At 47.5% G+C, this 22,320-nt stretch overlaps 1 long non-coding RNA gene across 1 annotated transcript; it reads left to right on the top strand.

Moving 5' to 3' along the window:
- The first annotated feature begins 47 nt into the window (after positions 1–47).
- On the top strand, positions 48–8,490 carry LOC135411340 (uncharacterized). Its single transcript, XR_010429105.1, has 2 exons — positions 48–3,289; positions 4,935–8,490. It is a non-coding gene; the product is annotated as an uncharacterized LOC135411340 (long non-coding RNA).
- Positions 8,491–22,320: the final 13,830 nt, after the last annotated feature.

The following is a 22,320-nucleotide window of genomic DNA, read 5'->3' as shown; positions in this document are numbered from 1 at the left end:
GGGAGGGAGGGAGGGAAGGAAGGCGGGAGGCGGGGGCCGGCCGGGGCCGGGGAAGCTCTGACGTCCGCTGCCGCCGCCGAGAGGTGGCTCCCCGCGGCTGGGAGACGCCCGACGGCGCGGACGGGGCGTTGTGGGGCCGGCCCCGGGAAGAGCGCAGCCTGTCAGCTGCGCTTCCTCGGTCCGGCGCGGGGGTCGGGCGGGCAGTGGGGGCAGCAGTCGCCCCCCACTCGCCAGGGGCCGGGGGCTGGGTATGTCGCGGCTTCCTGTGCGCCCTGGGGCGGCCGCGGTGGGACCTTGATTCACCCTGCCCCGGCCTCCTCGTCGTCCTGGCGCTGGCTCCAGCGCTGGCCTCCCTGCCAGGTTGGGTGACTTAGCAACTGCACGCCCGGCTGAGCGTCCTGGCGGCGCCGGGCTGTACACAAACGAAATCAAAATCCGCCCCGGCCCCCGAACCAGCCCCGCACGCCGGCGGCGGCCAGGGCTGCTGCCCCACGGGCTGCCCCCGGAGCCTTCGCAGCGCGTACCCGCTCTGAGGCGGCCAGCCGAGGCCGGGGGCAGGAGCAAGGAGAAGGGGACAATCCCGCCGGGGCACCGACGTGCTCCCGGAGAGCCAAGGGTTAACATTGGCTCGCTTTTACCGAGCAGCCCTCCTTTCGCATTGCATCGAAGTCCTTTAAAGCTGTTTCTCTTCCCTCCTCCTCTCCCCGGCTGGAAAGACGATTTATCCATGCATGCTAAGTAAACAGAGCTTTGTTTTCGTCTTCCACCCACTGCCCTCTTTCTCCAGCTCGAAGCTGGAGCCTCGCCAAGCCGGCTGCAGCGATCGCTGCCTACACACACACACACACACTCACACATACGGGGGAAGAAGCCGGGTTTCTCGGATGAGGCAACGAGCCTGCAATTGGCAGGGACAAGGCAGGAATTGTAATTGCACTTCATCATGTGATGGCTTATGAAAGAGGAAGTTTGGATGTTTTAGTCACGTACTCCTTTGCCCTCTTGCTTTAGCCTCCAGGTTCTCCGAAGGAAAAAATTACATATATTTATATATACTGGTGGAAAGCCAAGAAACAGTGTGTTTGCACATTTCAGATCATGAGCAGAGCTGGAGTGCTAGCTGAGCAAGGCTGCAGGGGAAGAAGAAAGCAAGGCTTTCAACTGTGGCAGGCTTTTAACTGCAGGACAGAAAATGTGATCTGTATTCATTTTCCCTTATTTCTAATCAAAACTAGCTGCATGGAAAAGTCAAGACGAGCAGTATTCTGGTTCTGCCACATTTACTGCCTTTGAATTCATTCTGGTGGAAAAGGCAAAAAAAAGCCAAACAAAAACCCATGTTACTGAGCTCAATGTCAAAAAGCTGATAAAAAATAGTGGCAGTGCTACATAGGAAATGCGGTTTATGTATCAAATCACAAAAAAAAATACCTCAAAGCTGCTGACTGCTACAGCGGTAACTGCACAGGAATCAAACAAATAATGCGTTTGTTTCTTGTTCCCTTTTTTTTCTCATTTTTGAAACAGAAACCATCCTTTTGTGCCTGATCTCTGCAAAACGCCGCTTGCTATGACACACCAAGGCTATAGATAGGAGCAGTGAGTGCTGGAGGACGTCTGATGGGATGTGGGGCTGTGCAGGTCTGAGGCAGTGCCTGGCCAAGGAGCACCATGGTAGCTTGGATGGGGGTCTAGCACGGTGTGGAAAGCCTTTGTCTTGTTCTGGTGTGCCCAATATCATGGGTTAGGGAAAGAAGGGAGAGGAGAGGTTGAAGAGGGCAGCTCTTTGAGATGAACTGTGTCTGCCACCCCTACATCGCCACGGCAAGCCCCTTTTCACTGTGTGTTTTTTGGCTTTTTTCAGTGAACCACACTGAGATTTTACTGTGTTTCTCTTTCTCCCTGCAGGATCCTATTTAGTTTACCACCTGTCCTCTGTGCTAGTGGAAGTGATCGCATGCAGCTCTTTGTCCCAGAACTGTGCCCCCAGCCTGCACTTTACCTACATATTCATCCCCCATGGGGCCTGCCCTTCCTTCTGTGTCCAAACCACTGCTCCTCACCTGCTCTCCTGTGCCCTTGGCATTCCTCTTTCCCTCCCCATCAAGAGCTGTCTCGCATACTCATCCAGCAGATATACACTGCTTCCTCCACAGCTCTTATTGGCATCCTTCTGTTGCAGCAGAAGTCCTGCAGGGTAGTATCAAAATGGCCAGAGCCAAGATGGAAAAGTGATTATGTTGGAGAGTGCTACCACCTCTCCTTCATTGATCCATAATGAATTATGGAGCTTGTTCTCCCAGAACTGAGAGAAGAGAGGCTGGGAATAGTCCTTGAGGTTTTGGATTTGGTCAGATGCAGGTGATTCTGGGCCAACAATGTTAGTGCCATAGGGAAAAAAAAAAGATACCGATGCAAATGAGAGTGTAATCAGGCACAGCTTGTTGACATAAATAGGCTTTGGACAGGCTCATGGTAAGCCACCGATCCTGCAGATGTTTACAACCACTTATAACTTTATTCACGGGAGCATCACTATGAATGTAAAGCCATGTGCACTTACGTGCTCACTGGGTAAGAGCACGCTTGCCTGAGAGCCGCTTGTCAGTGGTGTGCTGACGGCTGCCCTGCAGCCTGGAGCTGAGTGTTGATGGCAGGAGCTGACAGAGGCACTGGCACAGAAATACTCTACTGAGGCTGGAGAGAGGTCACTGCACTAGCTCCCTGCAAGGCAGGACATGCCAGAGGATTGAGAGGGACTCGAGCAGCTACTCAGTGTCTGCCCTTTTCCATACATGGTGCCTTTTATTAACTCCTTGAAAACAGCTGCATTGAACGCTGCTGTTTTGTGTTAACTTCTGAAGAGCTGTGAGGCTCCTAAGCAGAGCCTGCCTAGAAAAGGAAACAGCAGAAGGAGACTGGTGTACCATCTCCTGAAATATGTATGTATGCTGATATTCTGCTCCAGTATTTTGCTTTAGATAGTTTGGGCAGGACTAGTTACAAGGGACTCACACTGCAAACAAGAGCCTGGGTACTACAGCTTCTGCTCCATTGGTGGGCTCTACCCTAGACAGTTTGGAGCAAAAATTGCATGCTTTCTTTAAAAAAGCAAAAAATTCTGTTTTTAACTGTGCAGTGCAGTTGACTTTATGCCTTCTTTTCAAGCAGGAGTAGAAAAAAAGCATCAAGGAAAAGATCATGGAAGTACTTAAGAATTTCAGAAGTTACTACCCTTGGAAGAGAAAGAAAAACTTCAGAGAGACACTTCCAGATACCAGAAGAAAGGGTAATTGATGTGGAAAAGCTTCCGTCCCTTATCCCCAGGCTGGGTAAATAGGCATATCAGGTTATCCCCTTTACACCCCGCCTTGGTGCTCTGCATTTTGAGCCACAGTCAGCAATTGTCTGCATCCATGGGTGATGGGGGCAGGAATGTGGTGGCGGGGGGCTTCCCGAGGTGCAGGCAGAGCGGCCGGCTGGCCGGGTGACCCCTTCCCAAAATAAACAGGAAGCCCAGGAAGCCGTGACCCCTCCATGACACTGTGCTGGCTCTGATCCCTGCCTTCTGTGCGGGAGTCGACAGGCTTCCAAGTACCCTTCGAAAATTGGACAGGGGCGTGGACTCCACAGGAAACGTTACAAAATAAGAACAGAAACAGATCATCTGTTGAAAAAATTACAGAGGGCTTTAAAACTCCTTCTTTTTAAGCTCCCAGATAGTTGTATGCCTTGTCTGTGCTTCATTCCCCTGAGCCCATGATGATGCAGCATGCAGAGCCCTGAATAGCTGCAGAGGGGCAGAGCTTCCCTTTCTGCATGTGTGGAAGGGTTGCTTTGCCTGAGCAAAGCACAAAGAGAAGCCCCAGGGAGGCTGAGCCAAGGGCTTTCTCAAATGGGCTGAGGAGTTCAGGCTGGGAAATGCTTTTTTCCTGCTTGTGGGAGTTGGCAGTGGGGTCCTCACACAAAATAAAAGTCAAAAATGAGGCCCAGACCTTCTTGAAGCATGGGCCAGGGCTGTTAATGTTGTTTCCAACATGGGAGTTCCTGCATTACCCAAACATCCCACTGAAGCAGCAAACTGGCGCTTGCTGACAGCTCCAGCTGGCGAGTTACCTCCTGGGCCTGCCAGAAGAACTTGCAGTCCCCAAAGGCCTCCCTGCCTCGACTGCTGATGGCCATGGCCCCACAGTTTGGGGCAGGACAGGACCACCATCGGTGGGGCAGGCAGCCCAGCTGAAGGTACTCTGTGCTGCTGCTGACCTCCAGGCTTCCTGGCAGCACCAGCCATTTTGCAATCCCATTTTTCTACTCACCCAGCGGTTGCCTTGTCCTCCCTGCAGGGCACAGGCACCTGGAAGGGCACTCTGGGGGGAAGGTGGTGATGGATTTGGCCTCCTCACAAATCAGCTAGTTCAAAGAGACTTGAAGAGAGAGAAGAGAGGAGAAGTGGATTCCCTCTCTGATTCCCCAGCAATTGCTAGGATTTTATAGCTACCAAACACCGGGTAGCTAACCAGACATGCTCACCTAGCTGGGTAGCAAGATGAACTGTGCTGGTGCCCTTCCCTGCCCATGCTTCCCTGTCCCCCTGCCCTGTGAAACACTTTAACACAGGCAGCAATGTGCAGCTGCTAAAGGAGAGTCCCTTGAACAGGCCAGTCTTCCTTCCACAGGAATTTTGGCCATCAGCATGCAAAGGCTGCAAAATGATGCATTAGTCTGTAGCCTTGGTTTGTTCCAGGCACATTGAGATATGGTTGAGGTGCCCATGTTTCTGCTAATCATTGCAGCTATACTATTTCAATTTTGCAATGTAAAGAGCCAACAGAAATGTGCCCAAATCTGAGAAAACATGAAATAGAACCAAAATTTGGTTTTGGCATCCTGGCACTTCATCTGATTCTCTCCCTTTCTCTCCTCCTGATGCCCAGGCAGTACCCCTCCTTTGCAGGGAGCCCCTCAGGGAGCATTCTGCGCAGTCAGAGGAGGGAAGAAATGCTCTTCTCTGTGCTTCAGCCCATAGCCTTATCTTTTTGATGACTGCAGTGTAATATGTAAGTAAAAACAAGTAAAAAAGAGTAATTTTGTCTTCTTGTACGCTCTGTCATATGCGTAGTATAATACTGTGTAGCATTGCTGAGGAGCAATACTTATGAGTTTAAGCATTAATGATGCGTTCACAAACTTAAAGCAGATCTGTATTGCATTACCTCATCCTGTCCATGTGTAGTTTCAGGCAAAAAAATCATGCACATCTGTTTTCCAGGGACATACATCCCTCCTTCTCAAGCTGAGCTCCAAAGAGAGGTGCCTGCTAGGAAGTACAGTTGAGTTCATATTTGATTAAAAGAACACTAGCAACATTAATAACTGGTACACCTGTGCTGGAATTGGCAATTAAACTCAGTCTCCTCCTGCGAATTTTAGTCATTAAAGGAACTTGCCGAAGGCTGGGACTTGGGTATCACTTAGTCTCCCAAACAGGACTGGATGAGGGACCAGTCATCTTCATAATGGGTCCTGCCAAGAACCTTGCATCATGCTTGAGGAATGGGCATGTCAGTGAGCTCGCTGGGGTGGCTGCAGAGGCTGCTTGCACAGCCACCACTCTCTGCTGATTCAGGGGTCTTGCATGTGCTCCTGGAAGGTGCCAGACAGGCATCCCTCAACAACCTGCCCCCTAACATGTCTCATCACAGTCTCAACGCACAGTTCATCATGATCAGGAGTACTAAGCAGCTGCCTCTTTGCTCCATGGTCTGCTTCCACTTCCCATACGCCTTGTGCAGCCTCAGAGGTTAATGACTTTTGAATATTGCAGATCTGGGATGGGTTTCAATGGCTGATCCAGAGGCAAGAGGGTGATCATCTTGATCATCCATTTTCCCTCTGCCAGTTACTATTATTGCTAACTGCTGTTCCACACACATTGTAATTAAGTGGAAAAAATACAGACCAAATGAAAAAGGGTACAAGCCTCTCAAAAACATCTCTGCTTTAGCTGCAGCCTGACTCAGCCTTCAATTAACATTCTTACTTAAAATAGTTTTGTTATACAGCTTTTGTTAAATCTTACATAATAGCAGACCAAATCACCACCCCAGAGCACCATGAGCTTGGCCCTGGTTTCCAGAGCACCATCTCATCCTGTCTTTGATCCAAATAGTCTTGGATATGGGTGAGCTACTGGAGGAGAGCATGCAGCACACTTGCAGCTTTGCCTTGGTGGGCACAATGAGCTGGTGCTGCCGCTAGAAAAAGTGGTCCCACTCTCCCCCACTCTGGCTGCTTGGTTCTGCCTAACGCTGCCCTTGGCATCTTGCCTGCATTGCTGCTGGAGCAAATCCGGCAGCACCAACAGATGCAGAGCAGCTAAACCTGCCCAGGTGCCCCCATCCTGCTGTGCTGGTGCTCCTGGGGCAAAAGGGAGCAGGCCGGGATGGGAGGCTGGGAAGGGACCTCAGCAGTGGGATCACTTTGGAGCTGTAGCAGAAGCCTCTCATGCTGCACCTGTACCCATCCTGTTACTCACCAGTGGCTGTGCCCCACCTCATCAGGCTGCTGGAGTGCACACTGGGGAAGAGGGAGGGACACATGGACCAGCTGGGCTTCCAAGGGTCACGGGACCACTCTGGATGTAGGTCTACCATTTCCTACCAGGGCCTGAGGAGCTTGAGAAGTGGGATCCATCTCTTGCAGAGCACTATAGCATCCCTGCCTCCATCACCAACACTGATAATGTGGGGAAATCCCTGCGCTGTAGAGGAGTGTCCTTATGGCTCAGTAGAGCTACAAAAACATTTAAGTACCAGCATGATTTTTTTGATGTTGTTCTTATCGGGCCTGGTGTCTAACTGGTACAAAACTGGAATAAAACAGTGTACATGTGTGTGTGTGTATATTCATTTATGTGCGTGCCCACAAAATACAAAAGGGGACTTTGTATTAAAATCTGGAAAATTGGCACATGGGATACAGGTATGAAGGGAGGAAGATACTCCCTTGTCTACTTCAGTTTGGGGGACTACTTTCCATTTGAAGCCATTGATGTCAAGTTTATGGCTCCACAAGTGTTCTCTGGGATTGTGAGAACCTTAGCCTGAGACTGCGTGATGCTCCTGGACTGGGATGGTGTTTCAAATGGAGAGACAGCTGGGAAAAGAAAGAGCCAGGCACATCTAAACCTAGTATCGCTCATCACCCCTGACCTCAGGAAACCAGTGATCACAGTGGGAACATAGTTCCTGCCGGAGGCAGCTCGGCTAAGTCACTGAATTTTCACTAGAGTGGCATTTGGCCTGAGGTGATAATGCACAGCACCGGTTAAGCAGTCATTGCAGCTGACAGCTCACTCCTGCCTCGTCCAGAGAACCGTAGCATCTGCTTGGCTCAGCTCAGGGTCCCAGCCTGACTCATCGCCAGTGCTGAGGGGGGTTGCTCCTGCTAGTGCTCCCCTCTGCCAAGGAGCTGGGAAAACTCCTAGGACTGACAGAAAAGTCACATCATGGGCTCAGCTCCCCTTCCTCTAGGAGATCTGCAGTGGCATGCAACCTGGAAAGAAGCAGGTTAATGCAAGAGAGGCCCTTTCTTGTGAATTGTTTTATACTGAGTTACGTGTTTTGGCAGACTTTTTGATGAATAGGTCAGCAGGGTGTGGAAACATATTCTAAAGCTTTCTGCATCCTTGCACATGCTTCTGGTTGCCGGGGGTTTTGCCTACTGCTTCACTTGGAAAGGTTTAAAAGAAAATGCAAATCATAGGCAAAAGGTAGAGATAGATTTTTGTACGTCAGTTTGGTGCAGATTTTAGCCATTCCCTTATCATTTGTAAAACAATAGAAAGAACCCCAACTCAGCTCTATACGATATGAAAATACCAGTTTCTCTGTTTACAAATGGTTGAAAAAAACCCATCCCAACTGCTATATGCAGCTCCAGGTAGCATACATACATTTCTTTAGAACTTACTTTGCCTCAGAATGGGTATAGGGCACATATGGGAAGAACCTGGACTTTTTCACACCTTCTTCCAAAACTAGCATTGGTAATAAAAAGATATTATTTCATGTATTTCAAAAACAGGTGACTATTTCTGCTAGGCTTTCAGAATCAAACTTCTACACTTGAAATATGAGAAAAATCAGATGAGCAAAAGACTAAGAAACTCTTCAGATGTAATCAGATACACTGTCTGACAGACTGGAATACTTAAAATCCTCTTCAACCAATGGCATGTCAAGACATGCCTGCTTTGGACACTGTAAAGACATCCAGCCCCCATATTTTACATGCCCTCCTAATTACATTCATATGTTCAGTTTCATATTTGACCTCTCTTGCAACAGAGTGCCGAGTAAAGTACTCCTCCTCCTAGGTCTTATATAGGAATTAAACTGGAGAGTGTGGAGAATTCATGATTGTTGTATTCCTCATACACACACTGGAGTGACATAAGGAGTAAGCAGAATAAAAACATTTTAAAAACCACACTGTAAATGTGCACTTTTTAATTTAAAGTATGGTCTGGGCTCTTTCTCTTGGCCTTGTTTTTTGGAGCATTTTGGTGTTCACACCTCTAATGCTTCCTCCATCTGGCAGCTCACCAGCTACCGGGTTTCAGCTTCTCTTTATTCAGAGGAAAAGACTATTTGCACAAAAATTGCAACATTCCAGAGTGACAAACTGACTAATCTCAGTCGTTAAGACTTTTGTCACTGAATCCAGTAGGCTCAGGTTCCCAGCACACTGGGAATGGCTTTACACGAAGCCCCATGGAAGTACTGACCAGAAGACAACAGCTGCACAGAGAAATCCACTGTTTTCTTCCCTCTCCTAAATTCTCCGAGAAGCCCAGGCCAAAAATCACATCACTCTCAGCAAGAACAGAATTGGACCCTTTATAGTTATAGATATAGACATAGATTATTTGGCACTTTATGCACACGCTTTAAAAGCATGTTATCGAGGAGAAAAAGATCTGAAAGCACAGTGATTACTAAATGGTGACCTTTGGACCCTTGCTGTTGATTTGGGGAAGGAAACAGCAACGGTGACAGAAAGAGCAAAGCAACTGGCAGCCTGCACCACAGTGGAATTCACTCCCAGCTCGTTATCAGGCAAGACACAGGAGTTTTTCCCAAGTGCAGTCCACAAAGTTGGATCACAGCCCCTCAGCCTTCAGCACATCATGATTTCCAGATTCAAGACAATGATCTGGGATTTTTGGGGTGAGCTGCACCACCTGTATATTTTACTTGGACAGCTGAGTTGAAATACCATGCTGCTCTGCTCTTTTTAGCATTGTTATTACAACCTTTTTTGTGAAGCAAGAAGACTAATCCTCATGTAAAAATAATAGTATTGCAGACCTAGACAGCAGATGGTTTTATTAAATACCTGGGCAAAGTCTAAGGTCATCATGCTCTAACAACTAACAAGATATATTGTCTATCACTTAATAGGTAACCTCCTAGTGTGGGATGTTTGCAAGGCTGAGCAGAGTGGCAAGTGGTATCTTGTCCAAGCCCAGATAACTCTTCCAGTTAAACAAATATTTGACAACCATTTTCTTGCCTAAATTTGTTGCTACCAACACGTCAGATAGAAATAATATGATTCCATTTAATCTCCTAGATGATCCCTTCTTTAACCAGCTACATTAGGTTTTAACTAGACAGTAGCAATTTGAGTGCTTATTGATAGTTGCCTGGCATATAGGTTAATTTATAAGAGCACAGAGAGACAAATTCTTAGGGCATGTAAATAATTGTGAGTCTGCTGCAAAGTGTGTCTCTGACCAGCTTCCCAGGGTGCCATGCCTGTGAGGTGTGCTCGCCAGCCAGTTTTTGTTGTCCACAGAGGTCTTCAGCCATGGTGTGTGTTTCTTATTACTCACGTGACTGCTGTCCTAAGGATTCACACATTTATCTGCATTGATAGTTGAAATTGAACCTTGGTAATATATGTCAAGGCTGTTCTCATTGTGTGATCTAATAAAATTTTCAGGCAGAGCTCCCTCTAAGGATTAATTTCATATTGTAACAACTGCATTTTATCATTGTTTTCTTTGATATTTGCCTAGCCTTCCTTGAACTTTACCTCTCAGCTGATGGGTGACAATTTCACTTCTTTAATGGCACTCCCAAGTGTGAGAGCAACTTTGTATATCCACTTATTTACTACTTTTCCCTCAGATGTTTCTTCCCTGCCAGTATACCTCTTAGAAAGTTTGCCCAGGCCAGTTGCCCAGACCACCCTGTTAAACAGCCACATGTTTTTGCCTGAGTAGGGCAGCTAGCTCCTGTGAGCATGCCTGGTGCTCAGAAAGGCTGCTCCCCTGAAGTGCAGCCTTATCTTCTGACATTGCCTTCTTTTAGAAGCATAGGTGAGCATGTCTGCACACTTTCAGGGCCTTCAAGGAAACCATGGAAGTTAAGCATCACTCTTTGGGGCAGATCTTGGCTTTCATTTAATTACTGTATAGTGGCAAGATGGGGACTTAAAGAAGAGTCCTGTCACTGCCAATAGTTTCACACAGTACTTTTCCTCTACAGCAATTGCTCTCCTGCTAGGATCCATGAACTTGAGAACAAAGTACATTTTATTATTTACAAGGGTTAGATGACAAATACAAACAGATGGTGCGAAGATGACTCCTAATGCATAGTGATCAAGTAATTTAATATTCATGGGTGAAGGCCTGGAAGATTAAGTAAACAGATTCAAATGTTCAGGGGAAAGTATCTCCTAACAATGCATAAAGTCAGCATGGCCCTTTGTGCCCTGTTACCACTTGGGTCAGGGCAATTTACATAAAGGAAAAGACTGACCAAATTTTCCAGTCTTCTTCAAGCGCTCAACTTGAGCAGCATCTTTGTAAGGGAACCCTCAGCAGGAGTTTTTACAAGACCAAGAAAAAACCTTCTATTTTGCAGTTAAAGAGGGCTGCAAAGCCTGAGTGTGCTCCAGTTTGCTGCAGCTGCCCTTATGTAAAGCAGTCTTACCTGAATGACAGTGCTGTTTTAGCTGGGACTGGTTGGATGACTTATGATTACTCACCCGAGCAAGTGTTGTGGCACTGGAGTCTCACCACACCACTGTGCCGCTAATGATACTTCTCATGGCAGAAGCTAGGATTTCACTGGTGCTGTTTTCACATGTAATCATCTTGCAGAGGCAGTTTCAACACTGATGAATATTGCGAGTCAGGTCCTCAGTATGAATCATCTTGTCCTTCCAGATGACTTTTTCTTTCTGTTGTTTACATCAGAAGCAGGGAATTTTGATGCTTTTCTGTGCCTGTGACTAAGGGAGTGTTTCATATGGGAAGCGATTTCCAAACTGACTTAAGCCATCCCTCTATATATTTCCCTTTGTGGTTGTTGCTGTTCTCCTTTTGAGTGTGGGTAGCTAGCAAGATGTTTCTAAGGCACTACTGACTGAGCGCTGAACGCATGACAAGAAATTAAAAACGGGGGGGAAGAGTTTATTGCTGCATGTTGCTGGACTGTACGCAGAAGTTTGATTTCCCTTGTCCAAACTGGGTTGTTGAACGAACAGATTATCTGGGGTTTGGTTATCCCGTCAGCTTATAGGATCTCTCAGCCCCGGGAAGGTGTGCTCATAGAGTCAGGAGCAGGACAGCAGCTCTGAGGTATCTGCCTCCCTGCCTTCCCTTGAAAAAAGCCCTTGCCAGTGCAATAGAGGATCAGGATGCCACAGCCTGCAGAAAAATGGGAGAAGCTAAGAGATGGGGTAGGGCTGGAGAATGGTTGAGCTCCAAGGTGCAGCATGCAAAGGGTGGTGGAAAGCTGCCCATGAACGTGGAGGTGAACTCTGCCCCAGGAACTCCACCACTCTGGCTGCAGGAGGAAAAATGATACCCCAAACTCAAAAAAAGGAACTGCTGTTTGTCTGCTCTATTTTCATCCTCTTTCAGTAGCTGTAGCCACCACAGCTATTCTTGTGGCAGGCTATCAAATTTCTGAAGACATTGGGCACCTCTTTCTTAGGATCTTGCTGCTCTGCCACAGCAGAGCAGGTGTGCTTTCTCCACAGCACCTGGCAGCACCCTGGAAGTGGTATCTGGCACCTGAATCCTTTTAATGGATGCCATGTGAGGAAAGGCATGTTTATTACTGTGACTCCAAGGCTCAGATTTCTAGGGGGGCCACAGTGATGCACAAGTAAGTCATGCTGCTCACAGCAGCAGAGGAAGAGCATCTCTGCGTCTGGTATCATCTCAGAAATTTGTCTGTCTCTGTGGATGCATTTGGTTGATATGGCTATGCAAGCTGGGATGTGGCCCAAGATATGCAGCAGAGAAACCTGCCCTGTGAATAAAAGCCTTTGTTAAGATGGATCCCATCTGTACATGATTTCATCAGCTCTATGAAATGTACAGGACATTCATATGGTGAAATAGGCAGACTCCCTGTTCCAAGCGAGAAAAATCCTTCTGTCTGCTTTTCCACAGGTGACTGTTGCCATACGAGGAGGTGAAACCTTCTGTGATGCTGTTGCTGCTTTTAAATGCAGGATGGGACAAGTGCTGTGACCGTGCTAACATGCCAAATAATGTGCATAGAGAGACATCAAAAGCACACCCAAAAATTGGCATTACCCTCTCCTTTGCCTTCTCTTCCTTAAATATGGGGCTGCTTAAAGCAGCATAAATACAATTCAGTCCAGCTAACGAGCAGTCCACAGTGCTGAAACACTCCTGCCATCCAAGCCAGCTCCCTGCCAGTGATTTCATTTACCATATGTTTGGTGTGGTTTTTGGCAGAGTCAGCCTGAGCATTTTTTTGGGCAGGCCTGCAAACCAGTTTTTCCCTGCCTCCACTCAAACGTGAGCAGCTCCTGTCTGCCACCGTCACACTGCTGCACAGGGTCAGCCTGGCTGCTTTGGACAAAATTAGTCAGAGTGGCCTCTGGAAAAAAGCCCAAAGAGGGCTGATTCATTTTCCGTAAGACTATTTGTATTAAGGACACTGTAGGAAGATGACTTCTTCAGCATCACGCCCAGCCACTATTGTAGCTGTTTTTCCCATCATGCAATAATGTCCCCAGTGATCACCACACTGATCGCCGTGTGCTTTCTTGCTGGAGAGGCAGCCTGAGGAGGCTGCAAACAGCAGCAAAGGTAGATCCCAACAGGAACAGGGAGCCCCAGCACAGCCAGCAGCAGCAGTCCACCAACTATACATTCCTGCAGCCGCCTTGTTTTTCTGGTTTGGTTTCTGTTTCTTTGCTGTGAGCATCTGTTGGGTTTGCAGAGGTGTGAACCAGGGCAGTCCCCGGTGCTGGCCTGTCTCTGCAGCCTGAAAGCCTGGGTCATGGCAGTGGTGGCTGTCCCAGTCTCCCCATGGAGAGCTCAGCTGCCCAGTGACAATGCTGTCAGGTAAGAGGGCTGACGGCTTTCCCAGGGAAGGAAAAGAGAAGGTCAGGTACACACTGGGAAGGATTAGCTCAGTGGATGCCAGTAAGGAGCAAACCTGGCAGGATTAGGGTGCTTTTCTCCAGGCGTTGGATCCAGTGTCATGAACGGCTTGCTGTGGCCTGTCTGCACGTCATGCTCTGCTGCCTGCTGCAGGGCTGCCCAGCTTGGGCAAAGCCAAAGCAAACTGTGGAATGGGGCAGGCTGCTCTGGAAAGCCAGCACTGGTGCTAATGCACCTTAATATATCAGCTGCAGCAGTGCAGTAGGTGGGATGGAGGTGCTGGGCCATGCTGGAGGACCACACTGGGAGTGTCACTTGTGCCAGGATGCACTACCCAGACATACACTCTGGCTGATGCCATGCAGCTAGGGCCCAGAACAAGTCTAGCTGACCCAGGGAAAAAACCACACTTCCCTACCCTTTATTAAGCAGATGCCAGAAGATTAGAAGGTCTGGCTGCCTCTTACTTTCCTGCCCTGTGGTCAAAGCACATATTCCCAGGGTAATAGCAGTATTTTACAGAGACAAGTCATGTTCCCCTGGCAGAGGAGCTTAGCAAAAGACTCACAAGTTCTCTGTTCACCAAAAACTGTTCTTTAACTTACTGACCTCAGGAAACAGCTTTGCCAGGTAAGACCTCTAAGCAAAGATGAAAAAAAAACCCAGTAGACTGCAGGGCTGTGATTCCTCCCTCCCTTTCTACTGAATTAATTGCTAGAAAGGCAGCACATCTGCAGGGCCAGGCACTCTGTCCCCTCTGGAGGAAGGCACTGGCGTTTGGCCTTACCCTTACATTTCTCTTCTTTGAAGCAGCGTGTCTGATTGACCCTGGAACTGAGATGTGGAATTTGGCTTGATATCTATTGGAAGGAAATTTAAATATGCATGCCTATAGCATCTTCTTTTGCAGGCTGCTCCAGCGAGCAAATATGTGTCCAAGACAGGAGACCAGCTGTGTGTAGCATGGGCAGGAGCATCTCTTGCCCTGCCTACCTCATCCTGTCCAGCTCTGGCCCAGACTGGGGCTGCTTCTGGAGGCACCAGACCTATATGCTGTCAGATAGGTGCCAGAGAAGCTGTACCTAAGAGAAGGGCTGGGGTCCCGTGTGGGGACCTGTGGGGGCAATTCTGGCTGAGTCAGCCAGAAGAGTGCTGAGGCTCCTCTGGGCATCAGGCCCTACTCCCCCTGCCATGCTCTTCCCTGAAGACACAGGCTGGCCTTTAATCAGCATTAGCTGTGCACTGTGAACTGTCAGCATCACTTTTGTTTCAGTAATGGGTCTTTGCTGTCGCAAGGCTGGTGTGTGTTAACCCCAGGCGGTGACTCAGCATGCACTCCCCACTGCACACCCCTACCTCGAGTGTGGGAGAGCTGCAGGCAGGGAAGGGAGCGCGGTGGGATGACCAAGTTGCCACATGCAGGACTGCAGGGTTTCTGCTCTTCCCTTTTCTCATTTCAGGTGAAACTGTTGCAAATTTCACAGACCTTTGGGTAGTTTAGGCAAACAAAGGGGAAATTAATACTGAGCGGGGGAACTGACATCAGTAAACAGTCAGGGCATTGCTAAATGAGAGTGGCTGGTTGCTTCTCCTGCAGGAGCACAGGTGGGCAAAGGCAGGCTTAGAAAAGAAGGGGGAAATGGCAGGACAAGGGCAGGGACCTCTGCAGAGAGATCCCAGCAGATAGAAGGCAAAAGAACAGAGGAAGACATGCTGGGAAATATGATGGAGCAGATGCATTGCTTATCTGCTCCAGCATCAAATAAAATTCCTAAGTATAAACCAAAAGCAATGACTAACCCAAACCTGAGGATTGGCCTATGGGAAGGGGTTGGGCTGCTGTAATCAAAGGGCCGAGGTTAAAGCATTTTAGTTAAGGCATTGCACATGTGGGCTGCTGATACAAGAAAAAAAAATATGGCTTTATGGCTTCCAACAAAGTATCACAAACATGGTGGCTTCCTGGTGCAAAGTGCTGATCCTGCACAAATGCATGCTTCCATTTATTCAGAAATTGTTTACAAGTGTGCTGGCTGCCTTTATGCTGGATAAGGTGTGGTTTGTCTTCCAACAGGTGGTTTAATGCCAGAAAAAAACAAAAAAACAAAAAAACAACAAAACCACCAAAAAACTAGAAAAAGCACATGGTACAGAATTTTGGCTCTTCCAACAGAAATGTGACAAATAATCCTGATCAATCTTATCCTGGATACTGCCACTTGTCTTAATTTTCACTTAAATCAAAGCTATTTTAATTTAATTGACAATTTCAGTTGTCAATTAAATATGTCAGTGCAAATGTTTCTAGCTCTTAGGCCACACTATAACTAATTTTCCAACGCAATGCAAATGGCAAGAGAAGTGGTGCTCATGAGTCTTAGAGCATTGACACATTCATTTGGCAAGCGTCTGCCCTGGTGCTAGAGGACCCCTGTGGTGTGTAGGGTAAGCAGAGAGACCTTTCCGTGGGTGCTGGAGCCAGGTGAGTGGTTTGGGCAGGGGCAGGTGAGAGAGCCATGACAGGAGCCAGCAAGAACCATGGCAGGAGCTGACATGTGGGAGTGGCAGGCATCTTCCCAGCCACTGAGTTGGAGTGGAAACCTCCTCCCCTGGGTTTATTGCTGCAAGGTGTGTGCTTGCCTGCACATTCACCCTAACCTGTCCTCATCTGGGTTTTTAACTAGCACGTCTGGCTGAATTTTTGAGGTGACTGAGTATGTGTTTGCTTCTGCCACCTCCAGGAGCAGAGCGGTGCAGACACATGTAGGTGGCAACATCTTCAAATTACAGCTTAATCCACACCAGCTCATGAGTCAGGGCTGTGACTCACGGGCAGAGACATCTTGGCACGAGGGGAACGCAGCTCCTGCCCCAGCTGCCTGCCCTGCCCTGCACCACGTGGACACAGGCTGTACACATCTCCCTACTCTGGCACCAGCCCTGCCAGGCGAACCAGTGGGCAGCTGTGCTGCTGCAGGAGCCAGCTGCTGCAGCCCAGGGCATCACAACCCTCCCGCTTCAGCTGGGGGCTCCAAGGGAAATGCAGGCCATGGGGACATATGTCACTTCTGTGCCCAATCCTGTATGAATTACTGACTGTGTGGCCTGGAGACCCATGTGTCCTCTAAATCCTCTAAACTGTGTTTCCAGGTGGAAATGGAGGGTGGAAATGTTTTTTTGCACCACTATGTTGGTTCAAATAGCTGTTTAGATAGTAAAAGTTAAGCCCAACACATCCTGCAGCTTCTTGAGGTTTTGCTTTTTCTTTCTCTCTGAGAAAGATTAGCCTTTGATGACTGAAGATCAAGAATATTTCTACCCATACAAGTAAGTCTGTTGGCACTCAGAGGAAATGGGGTTCCTGTGAAGGTCTGATTTTAAGTGCACCAATGATTTTAGCTGCATCAATGTTTCAGGTGTTAAAGGCAAACCTGCATTTTAAATGCGTTGCATGCTCAAAAAAACTCTACCTTAGGCCAGTTCTGAGGTGAGAATATTAATGAAAGAGTTTCCTCACATGAACAACATGTACTGTCACATGCCTTATGCCTGCCTTGAATTTAAAATAGCCTGGTGCAGCCATAAGGAAGTCTCATGTCACTGTAACTCCACATCAGCTGCAGGTAAGTGCTGTGGGTGATACTGTTCTTCTGGGATACATTTCCAAGTGGTTTCCAGTGCTGCTGTCCTGTGGGGAATGGACTTGATCTGGGCTGAGTACAACTGGACTCTGAGGACTCCAAGCATGCCAGCTTGGATGCACAGGGGCAGAGCTGTTTGTCTCACTGTTTCCACACTGCTGCTTTATTTTTAACTGCCAGGACTGAATTTCCCAAAAACACTGCATCCTCACAGACAACAGGATATTAAATTTAAGTAACAGATTTCCGCAGTGGTCACTTTTTTCCAAAATGCACAGACACCAGGGTGGCTGCCAGAGAAAATGTGGTCCATGCAGCCCATCTCCTGTCCCACAGGGCTGGTGTCCCCTCTGTGTTCTCCCCTGGGAGGAGGAGGGCAGGGCAATCAAAGCAGCCTCTGGCATTTTGTCTGAGTTATGAAAAGCTGATAGCTGAAAGTTTCTTCTGCATTTTGTCCTTTGAAGGGACGTGTTTAGTGTCACTGCCTTTCTTTGGACACCTGTCATATGTAGTGTTGAGAGCAGCTGTAAGTGGGACAGCGAGATTTCGTTTGTGTCTCTGAGGAAACCTGTCTCTCCCAGCACACTGGTGTTGCCATGCTCTCCCTCACAGAGTCCCAACTTGCAAACCTCTCCATCCTTCCCTGCATCCCTGTGTTTCACAGGCTGCGTTGTTTTTAACCAGCCTCTGCCTTTCTGGGCTATGCCTGCATGGAGGGCTGGCCATCAGCAGGGTAAGAGCAAGCCTGATGCTGGTGCATTTCTCAAGGCATTCTTGCTTTGTCCCTTTCCCACAGGTGTTTGCCCCAAGCTGGTTATCGCTTCTTTGAAGTCTCACATACAGAAAATGTGTTTTCTTAGAACAGGGAAGTAGGAAAACACTAATGGCGAGCAAACTGACTGAAGAGGCAAACATCTCCACTTCTCCTTTTCAAGCGTTTTCCCAGCTCACAGAAGTGCCTCTTGGTGCCTGAGACAGATCAGTAATGACCCCCGGAGACATACCCCATCATATCTCCCTCCAGCAATCCCCCAGCCTGCACCAACCAGCGGCTGGCTGCTGGGGCGGTCGCCGCTCCGCTCCGCACAACAAACACCCTGGCTTTTACAAAAAGGGTGAGGCTGCCCCTGTGTTTTCGCAGCGTGCAGCGACTGACTGGCATCACCACACTTTCATTACCTCTTTTTTTACACTATAACATAAACGTCCCTTCTTCTTCTCCTTCCTCTGCCTCCAAAGGTTCACCAAATCTGGGAATGAGCAGGGAAGGAAGTTATGCCCTTTGCTGCTGCCATACAGCCCCTCTCTCTTCCTGCCACCCCTGCCTACCCTCAGCAGTGTATGGGCAGCAGCCATGGGGTGGATAGGCTGGGGTTTGGTTCTATTGTGGACACAGGGCTTCCTTCCACACAGCCACTTCTTTAAAGCTGTTTCTGAAGTTTCAGACAGGCTCATAGCCATTGCAACCAAAGCAATCAGGAGATGTTGCAATGTGTTATATAGTGAAAACTGCCCTCCTTCTACCCCTCTCAAACCTTTTGCTCATGCCCAGTCCTGCCGTGGAGCTGCATGGTGGTTTACATCTGAGACCAAGTTAAAAGTAGCTTACATTTTGGGTTATTTTTAAACCAAATGATTTTCTTGATCCCCTTCAAATGAAAGCACAGTGTATGAAGGGAGCAGGAGTGGGGCACCCATGGCATGGGCAGCCCCAGAGGAGATGTGGACATGGGGGTCTCATCTATGCTCCCACAGATGCCCACATAGAAAGCCAGTCCTTGGAGGTTTTTAGGGCAGGCTGCAGAAGGCTGAGATCACACCCATTAATTGTTCCCTTTGCCCGCTCTTCCCTTGCCTGATTACAGGTTGTCTAGACTGAGAAGTGCAGGTTTTGCTCTTGGAGCATGATCAGAATAAGGTGTGACACACCACTCTCCCCTTAATGGAAAACAGATGTCAGTGCCTGCTCAAGGAGATTTTCTTTCTCTTTTGGCTTGGGCTGGCTTTACCTCCGCCATCTCCCTATGCAGGGAGAGGATGGGACAGTCCCTGCCCACACAGTGCCCACTGCACAGGTAGAGCTTGGATCTCCAGGGCCCCGAAAAATGACTCAATGTGGATCAGAAAGTGGTGGTGTTAAACACCAGTCACTTCAAAGCTGTTGTTGGTTGGTAAGAAAATAATTTAAAATTAAACCAGTTCTGAAACTACCTACCGCAAGTGGTTACAAGCCTGAGTGTTGTAAAACTGGACTGTTTCCTCTTTTCCTCTCAACGATCATGTCCTTGATTCCTCCTTTAGGCTGCTTTGGCAATTTTTGCACAGTAATAAAAAGGCATGACGCAGCATATGCTTTGTGGCTCACCTTGCCAAACAAAATTACAATGTTAGTGTAGCTTCTTTGCCTTTGCATAATGAACTCTACAAAGGAGCTAGAGAGAGGGTAGGCATCTGTGCCAAGATAAAAGCAAAACCAAGAAGTACAGAGGTGTGGTTTAAAGCAGTCTCCGTTTAAAGTAATTCTTTTAAAATTTACTTATCTTGAAACTGTTACAGACAGTTAGGGAAAGTCATACAGTTTCTAAATGTCTGCTGTGTTTCAAGTCTGCAGCTGCATTGCTTAAATTAAGAAAAAAATAAATGCAACTTTGAGATCTCTCAAACATGTCACAGCAGAGCATCGTCTGCGCAATGTGTGCTGAGGCCAGGAGGAAGTGGGCAAAGGAACTGCTTATTTGCCAGTCCTCGGGCTAGATGGACATAATTTGCATTTTTAATAGCATTCGGGACAAGGTTTATGTTATGGTAAATTACACTAACTGACAACAAGGGGAATTTGGTGTGTGGGCAGGAGGTAGTTTGGGAGAGAGCGATGCCCAGTCATGCTGCCTTTTTCATCACCTTACTCTCATCCCTCGGGGAACTGAAATAAGAACATGGACCTCACTGGGAAGTCCAATGGAAGGGAAGGATTTCCTTATACAGAGGATGATGACAGGGTAAAGGGGAAATCCTTCAGTCTATGGATCTGCTAAATCTGTTTCAGGAACAAGGCAAAAAGCTGCCCCAACAAGCCCACTGCAACTTATACCTGCTACATACCTGTGTAAATAGCTGAAATAGGACTCAGGCAGCCTGAGTGGTTCAAATACTGAACATTAAAGATCAGAACCTACCTCATTAATGATGAAAACAAAAGTCCCAGCAAAAGATCTGACCCTTAGTTTCTGGAAGTCCAACTAAGTCAATTAAGAGGAGAAAGAAAAAAAATAAATGGGTGAGGAAAATTTTGTCATTGTCTCTGGCAGCTGCCAGCAAGGAGGTTGCCCAAATCTTGCCTACCATAAATGAGGTCCAGTCATTTGATCAGCATTAGATATATTCATTCATTAATCACACTGAAATACCACCTGCTTATCCTAACCCTTTTTTGTCTAAATCACCTTTACATTCACTGTGATAGACTACGGGTGAGATTTGATAGCATGCTAACAATATAAGAGTTGAGCCAACAACTATTCTTTTGGTAAGAAAAGGCACCAAGCAAAATAATTTAGTTATTCTTAGATAACAAAGGCAAGAGAAATCTCCAAATACAGTGGCAAAATATGTCAGTGCTTGAAGAACAGCAAGGGGTGGAATTAGTGTAGAGGGAAATGTGACCAAATTTGCGAAGCATTGCTATGTGTCTGACAATACTTGTTTTGCATAAACCACCCTGAGATGCCCTTCCATCTTTCTGTATGCACAATTTCCATGGGATACTTCAAAACCAGCTTCATTCCTGGGCCAGCTTCCCATGGTCCACGTGTCCTTGGAGGCTGACGGAGCCCCTCCATGGCCCTGGCCCTGGAGCAGCACACCCAGGAGGTGGCTAGCTCCCAGCAGGCATCTCTGGAAAGAGTCAGAGATGCTTCACACTGAGACATGCTCAGCTCATTCCCTGCACAAAGCAAAGAAGACCAAATCACCAACCCACAGCCTGCAGCCCAGTATGACTCTGTGGATGAGCACATCCCTCTTAGAGGTGGTGGTTTTGAGGATGCTCTCTGGTGTCCATAGGTAAACTTCAATGCTGCTGGGCATCAGTGCCCCATTTGGGATGATCACTGCTAATTTTATGGTGGTGGGTGTTTGGAGGCAGTGGCTCTGAGCCAGCCTCAGCGTGCTGCTGCACATGGCATGTCCTGCCCACAGCCCTGAGTGCAGGGCTGACTTCTGAGCTGCAACTAATGGCATAAAGTTTCCACAATAAACCAAGTGTCTCACAAAAGCCTGAGTGACTGAGTTCACAAAGTGATTAAAATTACCAGGGGAAAACATTTCAGATGTTCAACAATTTACACTACCACCTGTACTTTAAAGTACTTTCCCCCATTCCACTCCTTTAACTTTATGGGATTCTTCCCATGTTCTTGAAGCCATTTCCTTCCTCACTTCAGCTGTCATTGCAGCTGAACACTCTCATAATAAATAAAAGTACTGTATGGCTGGAGATTGTGCTGGGGATGAAAAATGCAATGCCATTTATTATAAAACAGCCTGTGCAGGCAGCTGATCTTATCATGCACTCTGCATCCTTCTAAAATCAAGGCAATTTGTAAAGTACTATTGCCAAATATGGTTTATATTCATTCCAGTTTGTTTCTTGTGATCCTTATTTTTATGAAACCATTTTCAAATACATTTTCAGTTAGGTTTTTCCATTCTGGCTTTTCACTCTAAGCAGTGTTAGCAAAAGTGTCACGCCTTCTCTTCATGGTTTAGTTTTGAAAGGTTTTAAATGTAATTTTGGAACTCGTATCACACATCACTGAGCTGTTTGTTTTTACATTAATAACTAGGGCTTATTTTCTCTCCAGCATGCTTCAGTTTCCTACAAGGTCAGCTCTTTGGTGAACTAATTCTTCAGGATGGACATGAACCGAATTATTGGAATAAAAAAGCAGTAGGGAAGAGGTAGGGTAAATTGTCCTTCCAGCTACTTCTGCGAATGTGTTAATAGGAGGATGAATCCTGGGATTGTCATGTGTCTTTCAGTCCTCTCCCGCAAAATCAGCAGGAGATCTGAGCAGTGGGGTCTAGGTGCAAGGGTTTTGGCCACTGGGTGTTCTCAGAGGAGCAGTGGAAAGCCTGTCTGTTACAACATGCTTTTCCCTCAGGTGAGTTACTTTTAATAGATGTTTTGTTTTAAGAAATGATGAGCTGACACTGCTACTTTTGATTTTACTTCAG

The sequence above is a fragment of the Pseudopipra pipra genome, chromosome 3 (assembly GCF_036250125.1).
Source record: "Pseudopipra pipra isolate bDixPip1 chromosome 3, bDixPip1.hap1, whole genome shotgun sequence".
NCBI classification, from domain to species: Eukaryota; Metazoa; Chordata; class Aves; order Passeriformes; family Pipridae; genus Pseudopipra; species Pseudopipra pipra.
This window is presented reverse-complemented; position numbering and strand designations above follow the sequence as displayed.